General features: G+C 34.8%; 1 protein-coding gene and 1 pseudogene across 1 annotated transcript in view; one reads left to right on the top strand and one right to left on the bottom strand.

Moving 5' to 3' along the window:
• Positions 1 to 12,127, top strand: part of LOC128863816 (guanine nucleotide-binding protein subunit gamma-e) — a 121,142-nt gene that overhangs the window by 24,131 nt on the left and 84,884 nt on the right. The window lies entirely within an intron of this gene.
• On the bottom strand, positions 5,056 to 5,217 carry LOC128865490 (U2 spliceosomal RNA; annotated as a pseudogene).

The raw sequence follows: 12,127 nt of genomic DNA, 5'->3' as shown, positions 1-12,127 counted from the left end.
CTACTTTTCTCACTTCTGTTGCGCTACAGCTGGTGCCCACACTCACCAACGTTCCCGTAATCCCTGTCTGTTGCCCGTGAGATACACAAAATTGAGCCCGTATAAAACAGCTGTTTTCGTTTGGTTATATATGTATTTACAAAATACATCGGTTTGTGTGGGTTTGTGTTTGGTTGTATCGACACAATTTTACCACTCATATTTTTGCTTACATCCGCGTTATCAGTTCCAATTTTCATTGTTTAATAGACCAAAGCCAAAAACAAACAAATGGAAAGAGTTCATTCTTTTATAATTAACATTATTAAATAGTGTTTTAAAATATTTTCATAAAAATTTAAATTTGTCTAAGGTTGTTTTGTTAATGATTTCAAAATGTACTGTTCCGCAAAACTGTGAGAGCAATCAGCTGACACGTTTTTCAACATTTTTCATTTACCCACTTACACGGTACGGTAATGATGCGATGGTGAGTTTCAATTTACATGACTCTCTCATAAATTTGATCGTGCCAGCTGACATGGAACGTACGTTTACGTTGGTGCATGTGACCACCATGAGCACCATACTACTCCCTTTGCTGTTACTTGAGCAGTGCTCGTTTTTATTTTATTAGATGAAAATATAACCGACAAATTAGGTACATATGTAGGTATATCCGTGAATGAATATGGCGCTATATCACATTCTATGCCCAATCATATGTCATGTATGTATGTATGTACATATATATGCAAACTAACAAAAGAATGTTTGTACTTCAGAATTTTATTTGAACATTTTTGTATTTAAATATTAAGGAAGCAGCAACAGTGTAGATGCAAACAATTTGGATATTTCAAGGAATACTATACCATACATTAAGTGATTAATATTTACTTCAAACAATGTTTCTTTTTGGGCGGCCGCCGTAGCCGAATGGGTTGGTGTGTGAATACCATTAGGAATCCAGAGAGAACGTAAGTTCGAGTCTCGGTGAAACGCCAAAGGGAAGAAAAAGTTTTTTCTAATAGCGGTCGCCCCTTGGCAGGCAATGACAAATTTCAGAGTGTATTTCTGCCATGAAAAAGCTCCTCATAAAAAAAATATCTGCCGTTCGGAGTCGGCTTGAAACTGTAAACTTAAGTTTAGTAACATTTCATTTGTATTTATGCACAACAAAATGCATATAAGACATATGTACATAGCTTCAATTTTGTACAAAATTTTTCAGAATTACATCAAAACTTTTTAACCAGAATTTTTAAAAGTTTCAAGTAATTCGGACCAGAGTGTGGCTTTGGATTTATTTTGTTAGACTATTGATTTGTAACTTGCCACTTATGACTTATCATTTTTCACTTACGACTACACATCTAAGCCGTGTGTCTTGCGCGTGTGATTAATGCGTTTTTGAACTTAAATTTTGCGGTAAAGGACATTCATCTCTTCATTACTATAGATGTACCTGTTACTTAATATTTGTATACGCGAGTATGCCTTCATGTAAAATCTTGTACAATTTTAAGCTTCATAGAGCAGTAAATTGTGTTGGGAAATATATTTATATTACATGGCTGAATGCAGAAAATTATTTTGCTCCTATAATTTGCTTCTTGCACCCTGAGTGAAGGCACAAAAATAAGCAAACATAAACGCACATGCAAGGGTGCTTCAACTGCAAGTATTTTTTTAATAATCCATTTCTTTTGGTACATTACGGTTATAATACAAAAAAAAATTCCAATTCTTTCTCGAAGATGTGCCATGTCGCTGCCTCGAGAAAGTTCACCAATTTTGTTGAATTTTGTATATCTGATTTTTTAGTCGAGATGATTTAGAACTTTGGCATATGCTTCAAAAATATTACAACATTTGGACCACCCTCTGCAGATATGTTGGCATATGGAAGTAAAATTACATTCTCTCTTGCCATACTGAGCGCGAGACACCTTTCATATCATGTGCACAAGGTTTTTTGAACGCAATAAAGTAAAATCGTGAAGCATTTCCAACTGCCGTTGTTGCAGCTACCTCTACAATATTAGATTTAGTTATGTCTAAAAATGTGAAAAATGAAATATCGCCAAACTGCAGAATATTTATCGTTCGTTCGCAATCGAAGGTTACAGCAACAACAAGAACATGCACTTACTATGTATGGATGTGTATAAAAAATGTAATTTTCAAATTTATATTTACAATCAAAGAAGCCTTTGCTTATGGGAGCAGCATACACAAATAAATAAAAATAACATTTGCAAGTGAATTTGAATTTTCTGGAATTTAATATGAGCCCAACTTTACTAACAGAGCTTCGATGATAGGATACAAATTGCAAATACAAGTTAATTGCTGGCTTACAAAACTCATAGAATTGTATGTATGTACGCTGTAAATAATATCTGTGCAATCCTAATCTGTGTTGGAATTTGTTTCAACTGCATCTGAGTTTTCGGCATTGGTTTCGTTCATGGTGTACATCACAATGGGCAATTAATTACTTGGATTTGCATAGTGACGTTGTTTCTAGAGTATTTGTGTGTTCATTTCTGGTTCAAATGCCTGAATAATGTAGACAAACTCCATTTCAAGCAGATTTAGCAGAAACCAATTGGTTTTTATCTTACTAAAATATACTCGCTTGGCTTTTGCTTCCCACTCCTTGAATACCCAGCGCCTGCACGACAAGCTAATTTTTCTGGAAGGCTTTAAATAAGAATCTAGTAATTGCCATTTCCCTTTGATCATTTATTTAGTTAAACCAATTTCCTTACACTACAAATAGCAGAAGCAAGAAAAATATTAAGATGTTCCACTGTTAAGCCCTCGGATGGGTATCGAGCCATACTAACTTTTTTAAAGGGATAGAGTCATAAATTAAATAATATTTAATAATTTCTCCGTTTTTCGAAGTTTGCTTCTAAAATCAAGACGTAGCAATTGTACCATTGGTAAAAAGTTTTTTATAATTATTGTATAACTGAAAAAAGTAAAAATATGGCCGTGATCCTCCTTTTCCTCTTATTTAAATGATATATAACTTTTTATGTAAATTCATATTACTGGTCAGGCTCATCAAAAGTCATGTCATGCATAAATCAAAAACGTTTATTTATAAAAGGTAATTATGAAACATTAGCATGCTGCCCATAACCGTTAATACTAAGTGTTCATAATACCTATTTTGTATTTGTAATATTATTCAGGTGACAAAATTCGCAAAACGATTTACGGAATGTAAATATATTAAATTTAAAGCGATTTAATGGTTATTACCACTCTGCTAAATATTTGGATAGGCTGCCGGTATAGCATAAATACAGTTAGGTGATGCACACTCGTACATTTTTACTTTTGTAGTGGTTTAAATCAAATAATAGGTGTGTGAGATTCCTGCCATCCAAAAGTGGTAAAAAAAAGAGGTTGTCTGTAAAGTCGGTTTACTGACGATAGTTTAACGTGACAACGTCATAAGAAAATACTGATGTAAGGGTTGCAATTTTCAAAACAAAATTTTAATTTTATTTGTTTGATAGATATTTTGTATGGATATAGAGAAGGAGGTAAATGGAATTGCAATGGAATAGGTCAAGTCACATTTGCACACACGTGAAAAATGACGAAACAATTATCAAATTCATGAAAGATATGTTCAATTTCGATTGTGCATCAGACGTTAATAAGTCAACAACACTAAGAGGCACCATCATCGATTTGCCTTTTTCAAGACACTTTACACTCGAAACACTCCCTTTCATTTCCTACTTTTTCTATCATCGTCCTATTCTCAACAGAGAAATGGTTCATTACCATGCACACAGGAAGAAGGCATATGCAAATACAAGTATGTGAATTTATATACAAATGCGCATATACATACATATACATACATATACATACATATATATGCTCACTCAAGTAGGACAGAGCCAGATGTCGAACGTTGCCGAACGCAGGGGCCGATTGTGCTCTTTGTCGTTCGTTCCGCGCTCTCGCTTGCAGTTCAAGCACATTAGCTTACATTTGCTTGCGTACGGAATACATTCGTATATTTGATATGTGCATATGACTTGCATGCATCTTTACATATAGATTTGTTCTTTTTGAAAATTGCGCGAAATTGTATATGTATATGCTTGTTTATATACATATATTAGTATACAACATATCTTATAAGGTATGTGGTAAATATTACCATACATTTTTTCCTTCATATATAATAAAAAAATACCAGTCTAACGGTTAGACGCGATAGAAGTGAAACCTTCCGTAAAACAAACTGAGAGAGAATAAGACGAAAGCAGCATTAGGAGCGGGATAATTATAGGTTCATTATAATATTGCTCTAAAGTTCATATTTTATTTTCTTCATTTTATTATTATTCATCCTCAATGTTTTCAATTTCAACAAATGATACGAGTGGCTTATGATAGCTAAAATATGATACAAATGCTTTGGTTTCGATGTTGTCAACATATCTTTGAAATACCGCGTCAATTGTTGTTCTTGATCGTGTTGTCGATTCAGTTCGATTGTTACACATTTTTAAATTGTATGTTGTATTGAGAAAATCAATTAAAGGAACCGCTGTGCCCAATGCAAAATTTACGTTAAAATCGCCACTTAAAATCATTGGAACTTTATCGTAATCTTTTCTAAGTATCCGCGATACTTCTGGTGTATACTTTATTAAATTTTCGTGAATGAATTCCGTGATGCTATTTATTGATTGATTCGGTGAAATATAAATTGCCACAATTAAAACTGTTTTTCCATTGCTCAATCTGGTTTCGCATGCACATATTTCTCCCACTTTAGAGAGCTGAACAGACAGTGATTCTAGTTGCTGTGCATTCAGATCTATCTGTGGAGTTACAATACGAGCACCGTCATTTTGATTGTGGTATATTGCAACACCGCCTGCTCTCGTTTGTGGTCTTTTAAATTGAACTACAATATCAAAATTGGGAATGTCGAAAATGTTTTCATTATCCAACCAAGTCTCGGAAAGAATTAGAAAATTTGACGATGTTGCTACTTTGTCTAACTGCATATCGTGTACATGAGCGCGCAAACTTTGGCAATTAAATGTAAATAATGACAGCCCTTCCCTAGCTGTTATAAAATTTAAACTGACTTTCAGTATCCAAACCAAAAACTATTATGAGCGTCGTAACGCGTATAATACACACAGATACCACACTTTGATCTTAGCCATAAGGCCGAGAAGCGATAACCATACACAACCAACAAACTACCTTGTCAATACATTTTCTAATAAACCTTTTGAGAATTACACACTCACAAAAATTAATGTACGAAATATTTATACCGATTCACTTAAACTGACTTTCAGTATCTAAACCAAAAACTATTATGAGCGTCGTAACGCGTATAATACGCACAGATACCACACTTTGATCTTAGGCATAAGGCCGAGAAGCGATAACCATACACAACCAACAAACTACCTTGCCAATACATTTTATAATAAACCTTTTGAGAATTACACGCTCACAAAAATTAATGTACGAAATATTTATACCGACTCACTTAAACTGACTTTCAGTATCTAAACTAAAAATAGAAAAGCCAAAAAACTGTTTTCAATAAATAATCAGAAATGTCCTACAATGCAAATTTAAAAAAAAAAAAATTTTTTTTCTTGTGATTCGAACCAAGAATTTTGGATCGGAAGCTCACATTGCTAGCCGCTTGGCTATCGCGCCATACTGTCGGCGCTGGCCGAAAAGTTATTTAGTTCGTCGCTACGTTTATATGTAATATTCGTAGCCAAGAGGGTCGCTTTTTTCGTTTCACTTTTTCTCAAATCACTCCCAACGATTCTAAAGAAGTTTTCACTTCAAAAATTAATAATAATAACATTTAAACAACAGGTATTATTAACAAACTTGGTTTTGTTTTAAATTCTTCAAGTAAATCAAATTAATAATAATCAATAAGAAGGCATATGCAAATACAAATACTTGAATTTATATATGTACATATGCGTATATACATACATATATACGCTCACTTAAGTAGGAGGGAGCAAGATGTCGAACGTTGCCGTTCGTTTGCTTTGTTTGCTTTGTCGTTCGTTCCGCGCTTTCGCTTGCAGTTCATTCAAGGTAACGACAATGAGCAAGGTAACGACGAATGAGCAAGGTAACGACACATTTTTTCGTGCGTGCAGCCGGTTAAATCGAATTATAAGACGTTATCACGTCAAAAAACTAGATAAAAAGTGAGTTTCAGTAATTTCAAAGGTGGAGTAAAAGCATAGTACCCAGATGGATAAACCCTGAACAATCCATTTCAAAAGCCTTGGTGCAAGCCCCGGGAAGAGCATATAATTCCCTTTTTTATTAAATAATGCATAATAATATAATGATGCAGCTCAATTCTGATTTAAAATCGCAGATGGTTGTTTTGCGTGAAACTTTTGCAAGGCAGAAGACATTTTCATCAGCTTTTATAAAATAATTTGCCTATCATTTAATGTTTCATACTTGCTGTGGGTTCGGAACCCGTGACAACCGAATAGTAGTATAGCACACGCACCTTCTGCCTGCATACTGACTGTTTCTGATACTTCAAACATCAAATTGGTTGCCTCTTATCCATCTATCACCAAATGAAAACAAATCAACTTGTTTGACTACTTACTTATTGTAAAATGAGTACTCATTTGCTTGACTATTTCCGTGAAATATTTGCGGAGGCGTGTTAGTAAGCCGTATTTGCTTTTGTATTGCTCTTTAGAGAAAAAGTGTGAGAGTGTTTGGAATTTTGAGGGGAAGTGCTTAGTCATGGCTGGCAGGCATAGTCACTCAGTTGATAATCCGATTACCGCAAATGACGCATTCGGACTAATATTCATGACTAAATGTGTTTGCGTTGCAGTTTAACTATTGGCAATTGATTGCTGATACTATTTTAAATTATACGTACATACGTTTCACTAATTTTATTTTTGGCAGTTTATCGCTTAAAGCTTTCTCTAGGAAAGCGTTCATTTAAGAATGATAGAATAGAATATTGTAAGAATATACCTATACCTATATCTAAATCCACATGGGATTGAATAGAAAGGTGCAAGCTTGAAGTTTATTAAATTATTTTATTTACATTAGGGTTTATTCAAAGAAATCAACATTTTTGAGTTTATTTCATGGGGTGCTTTGGTCAATTTCTTAATTAAATAAATATATGTATATAGTCCATTGTGATGCCGCGTGGGGAATTTGTCCTTATGTCTCCTACAACCAGTGTGTACTTTTAAAAATTCTCTACTTAAAATGGTAAATTTACCTTTGGATAGAGCAGGACAATGGCAGAGGAGGTGCGAAATCATCTCTTCTCATCTCGACAGCTTCTGGAGAACCTAATACTAATTATTATATGATATTTCAATTGAAACAAATGTACTCGTATAAGTGCATATATGTATAACCCTACTTAGCTGTAAATATAAACATATGCACATATGTATGTCACTTGTTAGCAAGTACAATTTCAAAACTTAAAAAAATATTTTGCAAAGTGTTTAGCTTGCTTTTAAAAACAGGCAAATCTTGATTCGCACTTTTATTTCTCAGCTTAGAGTAACTTTAGAAACAAATATCTCAGAGACTATAGAAGATACAAAAAAATAAGATCAGATTCAAAAACTTGGAAATCACGAAAATTACAAATGGAAACTGCACAGTCTACACTAGGTCTATCATACACATAAATAATTGTACCGACATAGGTATACATGTACATATGTATGTACACAATTAAGGTTAAATGGGTTCCTTCTCAGTACCTAAGTATTTATATATTATATTTGAGATTTCTTTACCTACCACGGATATTTGCTATGGATATCAAAAAGGTAAATACATATGAATATGTGCTTTTGTTTATTAATTTTATATGTGTATGTATGCGTATATATACATATACAGACTTTTATATTATATATGGACAAATGCACTATGCAATGCTACTTTCCTAGCATTGTCACTGAAAATCTAGAATTTAATTAGAATTTCATGAAATTTGCTCATAAATCAAAATTAATCGGCCAACATGTTGAATGATTTATGCGAATTTCGCGGTAATTGTGTTGCTTTCTGCGACTGTAGATAAGGTAAACAGCTTTGTATCGTATTGGCATGGAAGCAAATAATTATTGGTGGATAATTATTATTGCAATTTGAAAGATCTATTATGCCTCCTTCAAGGATTCAGAGTAGTCCTCTGAGCCTAACTTCCTCAAGAAATTTTAGTATTTGCTCTATTTTTTTGGTTTTACTTCCTCCTCTGGTAAAATATGTTTACCCAGGTGCTGGTGCCGCTTTTACATCAGGGCTGGGCCAGATGCCAGCATATGTTGTCGGCTTGATCTTTCTTCTTACGGAAGCTGCAAGTTCTATCAGATTATATTCCCAGGTTAGTAAGATGATAATTCAATCTTCAATGTGGTGATTCTAAAAACTATTCTTGTTGTAGGAGCTCCCCATTTTCGAGTCTAGTATGGCAAATATTGCTTCTAGCATATTTGAGTGTAAGCTCAACGGATATACTTTTCGGAACTACGTACATTTTTCCATGGTAAGCCGTTCAAGCTTTGTGCACTTTTGCGAATGAAAGTCAAGGTTTTCGATGCTTTACTGACAAGAACGTCTTATATTATATGTATGTTGAGCATTCGTAAATACTGCTGCAGCTTTTCTTTTCTCCCACTATGCGATATTTCTCTTGGAAAATTTTGCGCAGTTAGCAAGAGCCATTCTGAAATAGTCCTCCATCACTGTAAGTGGAATTCGAATGTTGCTGCTTCAAATAACTATAAATATTTTAGGTTTATGAGAGGGAATCGTCATAAATTAACGCTTACAATTTTTTCCAAGCGACGCACAAAACAATGATAACCTTATTTTGGTTCACCATAGCTACGGCTGCAGCATGAGGCAATTCAATTCCATTTTGAGTGTTGCTGTTCGAAATTCAGCTTAATAGGCCAGCCACAATGGGTCCGTTGCGGCAACGCAATTTAACTGACAGCAAAATAGATTATGTGTATTTGAGTCGAAGGTGTCACATACATATGTATGTGTCGTACGCTATGCCGGAATGCACAAAAACTGGCAACTTTCGATTTTTCATAGACTAATACTTTATTAAATTTCCGGATAAATTGCAACGTTTTGCAGCTGGTCTCTCGCTATTCTGTTTGAAAATACATATGGACATGCACATCAAAAATAATTTTAATAACCGGCTTCCGCGGTTTTGTTATTCTTAAGCAGCACTATTTTTAATCACACTTCATAATGGAACGACAGTGCCGTTGTCAACCACTGTGGGATTGGGGTCTTCACTTGCTCTGTAGCATCTACTGTCGTCGCCATTTAGCAGGTGGGAGATGTGTTATCTGCATAATTTCAGTCACCATGTCAACGGATTTGTTCTTAGAGGAACGTGCCGGTCTTGAAACCTTCAGTAAACCGCCGAACTTTTTCGTAAAATGTTTGTTATGGGCCGCATCCCAAGTGCTTCAAACTCACGTATTTCCGCTTCCATCTACTTTTTAGAGAAATCGCTCTGTGACATCGGCATCGAATTTGTGCTACATTACAGGGCTGCTGTAGGAGACATCGCAACGTTGAATGGTCTTTTTGCCACACTTTGTCATCGCGTGCCTTGATTAGCAGTCATGTCAGCCTTGGACATTAATCAGCTGGACAGAGTCACCTAAAGTGACTATCTCATTCGGGTCTTTGTTTAATTTTTCTTTGGGTAGAATGGCATTTGACGTGGAATTTTAATTTCATCGGGATCGAGTGTAGTCGTGCAGATGAAACTGTATACCCAGAAGCTCCATTATTCCCCATTGCATATGATATATACATACATACATACATACAATACAAAAAATTATGGAATGGACAATTCTATTCGTTTGCTGATTTCAGAAGAATAATTTTATTTAAAACACTCGAATATATGCACATCTGTATGTAATGTTTTAAATTTAAGTTACAATTAAATTTGCTTATTATATATTAATTTTAATCTTATTTCACAATTGTTACCGTCAGCAATTCTTCCCCATACACTTTACTGTATTTCCCATGAAGATAAAGACATACAGTTATTTTTATTTCTTTCCTTTCGTATTGTTATGGCATTATTAATAATACGGTATTGTGTCTGAATGTCGACATTATCGACAAATTTAAATGCCAAACATTTTTATTTCACATTAACAGCGACATCTCATGCAGACAGTGAGCAGTAAACGGCGAAGAGCAGAAGCAACTCAATAGGAACGCTGAGCTGCAAAAATCACACATGCACGTTCACATGTACATATTTTTAAATATGTGCTAGCACATACATGCATGTATGCATACCGAATGCTTTAGGTGCATATATGTGAATGTTTATCGCCGAGCACACACTCAATTTGAAATGGTGTTTTACAATGGAAATACATACATACATATGTAACAGAAATGTGGCCAAGAAGTCCAACGGAATAATCATATTTACTTGGAATTGTAAATAAATACGAGAAAACAGAGGAGGAAGTACTAAACATATTTTTTTCATGCGAAATGTAAACGAAAATTTTACAATATTTTGAAAATTACAACAAAGAAATTCGAAAATTTTATTTCTAGTTCAAAAATACTCACGAGGGGTGGTAGCAAGTATGCAATACTGTGGGATATGACCTGCGACCTGGACCTATCGACGATGGGCTGGAGTAAGGGTTAACTCAATTTGGACGTAAAATACCAGGTAGATACCTATGAAATGAGACTTTCAGCTATTAGTCCATAGATGTCGCTAGGAGTATTTTTAAACCTTCCCAAATGTCTTGTTTTTTTCGGCTGTCAGCAATATTCAGTTCATTGTTTGTTACGTTTCATACAATAATGTATTTTTGTCGCTCTTAAAAATGTCGAATTTCGTGTCTTCAAACTACGATTTGCGGACATCGTTGATTTTCTGTTATCAATTGAATAAAAACGTTTCTCAAGCTTATCAAATGCTTATAGAAGCTTATGGTGCACATGCTCTAAGTAGAGCATAGTGCTTCAAGTTGTTTGAAAAATTCCGAAGTGGTGATTTTAGCGTTGAGAACGAGAACCATGGCCGAGAAACCGAAAAACCACTTGTGAAATGCTGCTCTCCCGGTTCAAAAGGAAGTATTTTTTGTATCGAATCGTTACGGGTGATGAAAAATGGGTGTATTTCTACAATCGCACGCGTAAACGATCGTATAGTCCGCCCGGCCACAAACCAAAAACAACGGTCAAACCAAATCGCATCGGCCGCAAGGAATGTTGTGTGTTTTCTGGGATCAGCGTGGTATGATTTGGTACGAGCTATTAAAACCAGGTGAAACAGTTGACGGTGCGCACTACCAACGACAATTGGCCGATTTGAACAGCGCTATACGAAAACGCCCAGAATATGCCGTTCGGCGTCACAAAGTAATTTTTCTTGATGACAATGCACCGCCGCCACATCGAACAAGAGCGACCCGGGAATTGGTGGAGAGGTACGATTGGGAACCGCTGGTGCATGCTGCTTACTCACCAGACTTGGCGCCTTCCGATTAAGACGTCCAATTTTTTTGGCGTGGCATCCACAAATTGCCTGAGAGATGGGGAAAATGTGTCGTTAGCGATGGCTATTATTTTGAGGATTAAATTTGTAACCATTTTTTGTTAATAAACGTTTGAAATTGAAAAAAAGTCTCATTACATAGGTATCTACCTGGTAGCTAAGAGAAGCAATTAACATTTTACATTTGTCAACGTACTTTCGGATGGTTGCTATATAAATAAAATTCAGTACTTTTGAGTTTTCCTGAAAAATTTAATAATTCATGAACTGTTAAAATTAATGGAAGTTTACTAGCCAGTCCTCTACACTGCATTCAAAATTTTTTATTGAACCCAAACATATGTATGTAAAAGTGGATGTAACAATTCTAAAGAGTTGTTTTTTGCGAAAACTTTTTTCAGATAAGATATTTTAATAATAAGATAAAAGAAATGAAATTGGATATGTCTTTAAAAAAAAAAAAGTTTGTGATGTTTTAGTTTGAAACTCTGATTCGGCTAAAGTGGACAC

The sequence above is a fragment of the Anastrepha ludens genome, chromosome 5 (genome assembly GCF_028408465.1).
Source record: "Anastrepha ludens isolate Willacy chromosome 5, idAnaLude1.1, whole genome shotgun sequence".
Lineage (NCBI taxonomy): Eukaryota > Metazoa > Arthropoda > Insecta > Diptera > Tephritidae > Anastrepha > Anastrepha ludens.
The sequence above is the reverse complement of the archived record's forward strand: the minus strand, read 5'-3'. Positions and strand labels throughout refer to the sequence as shown.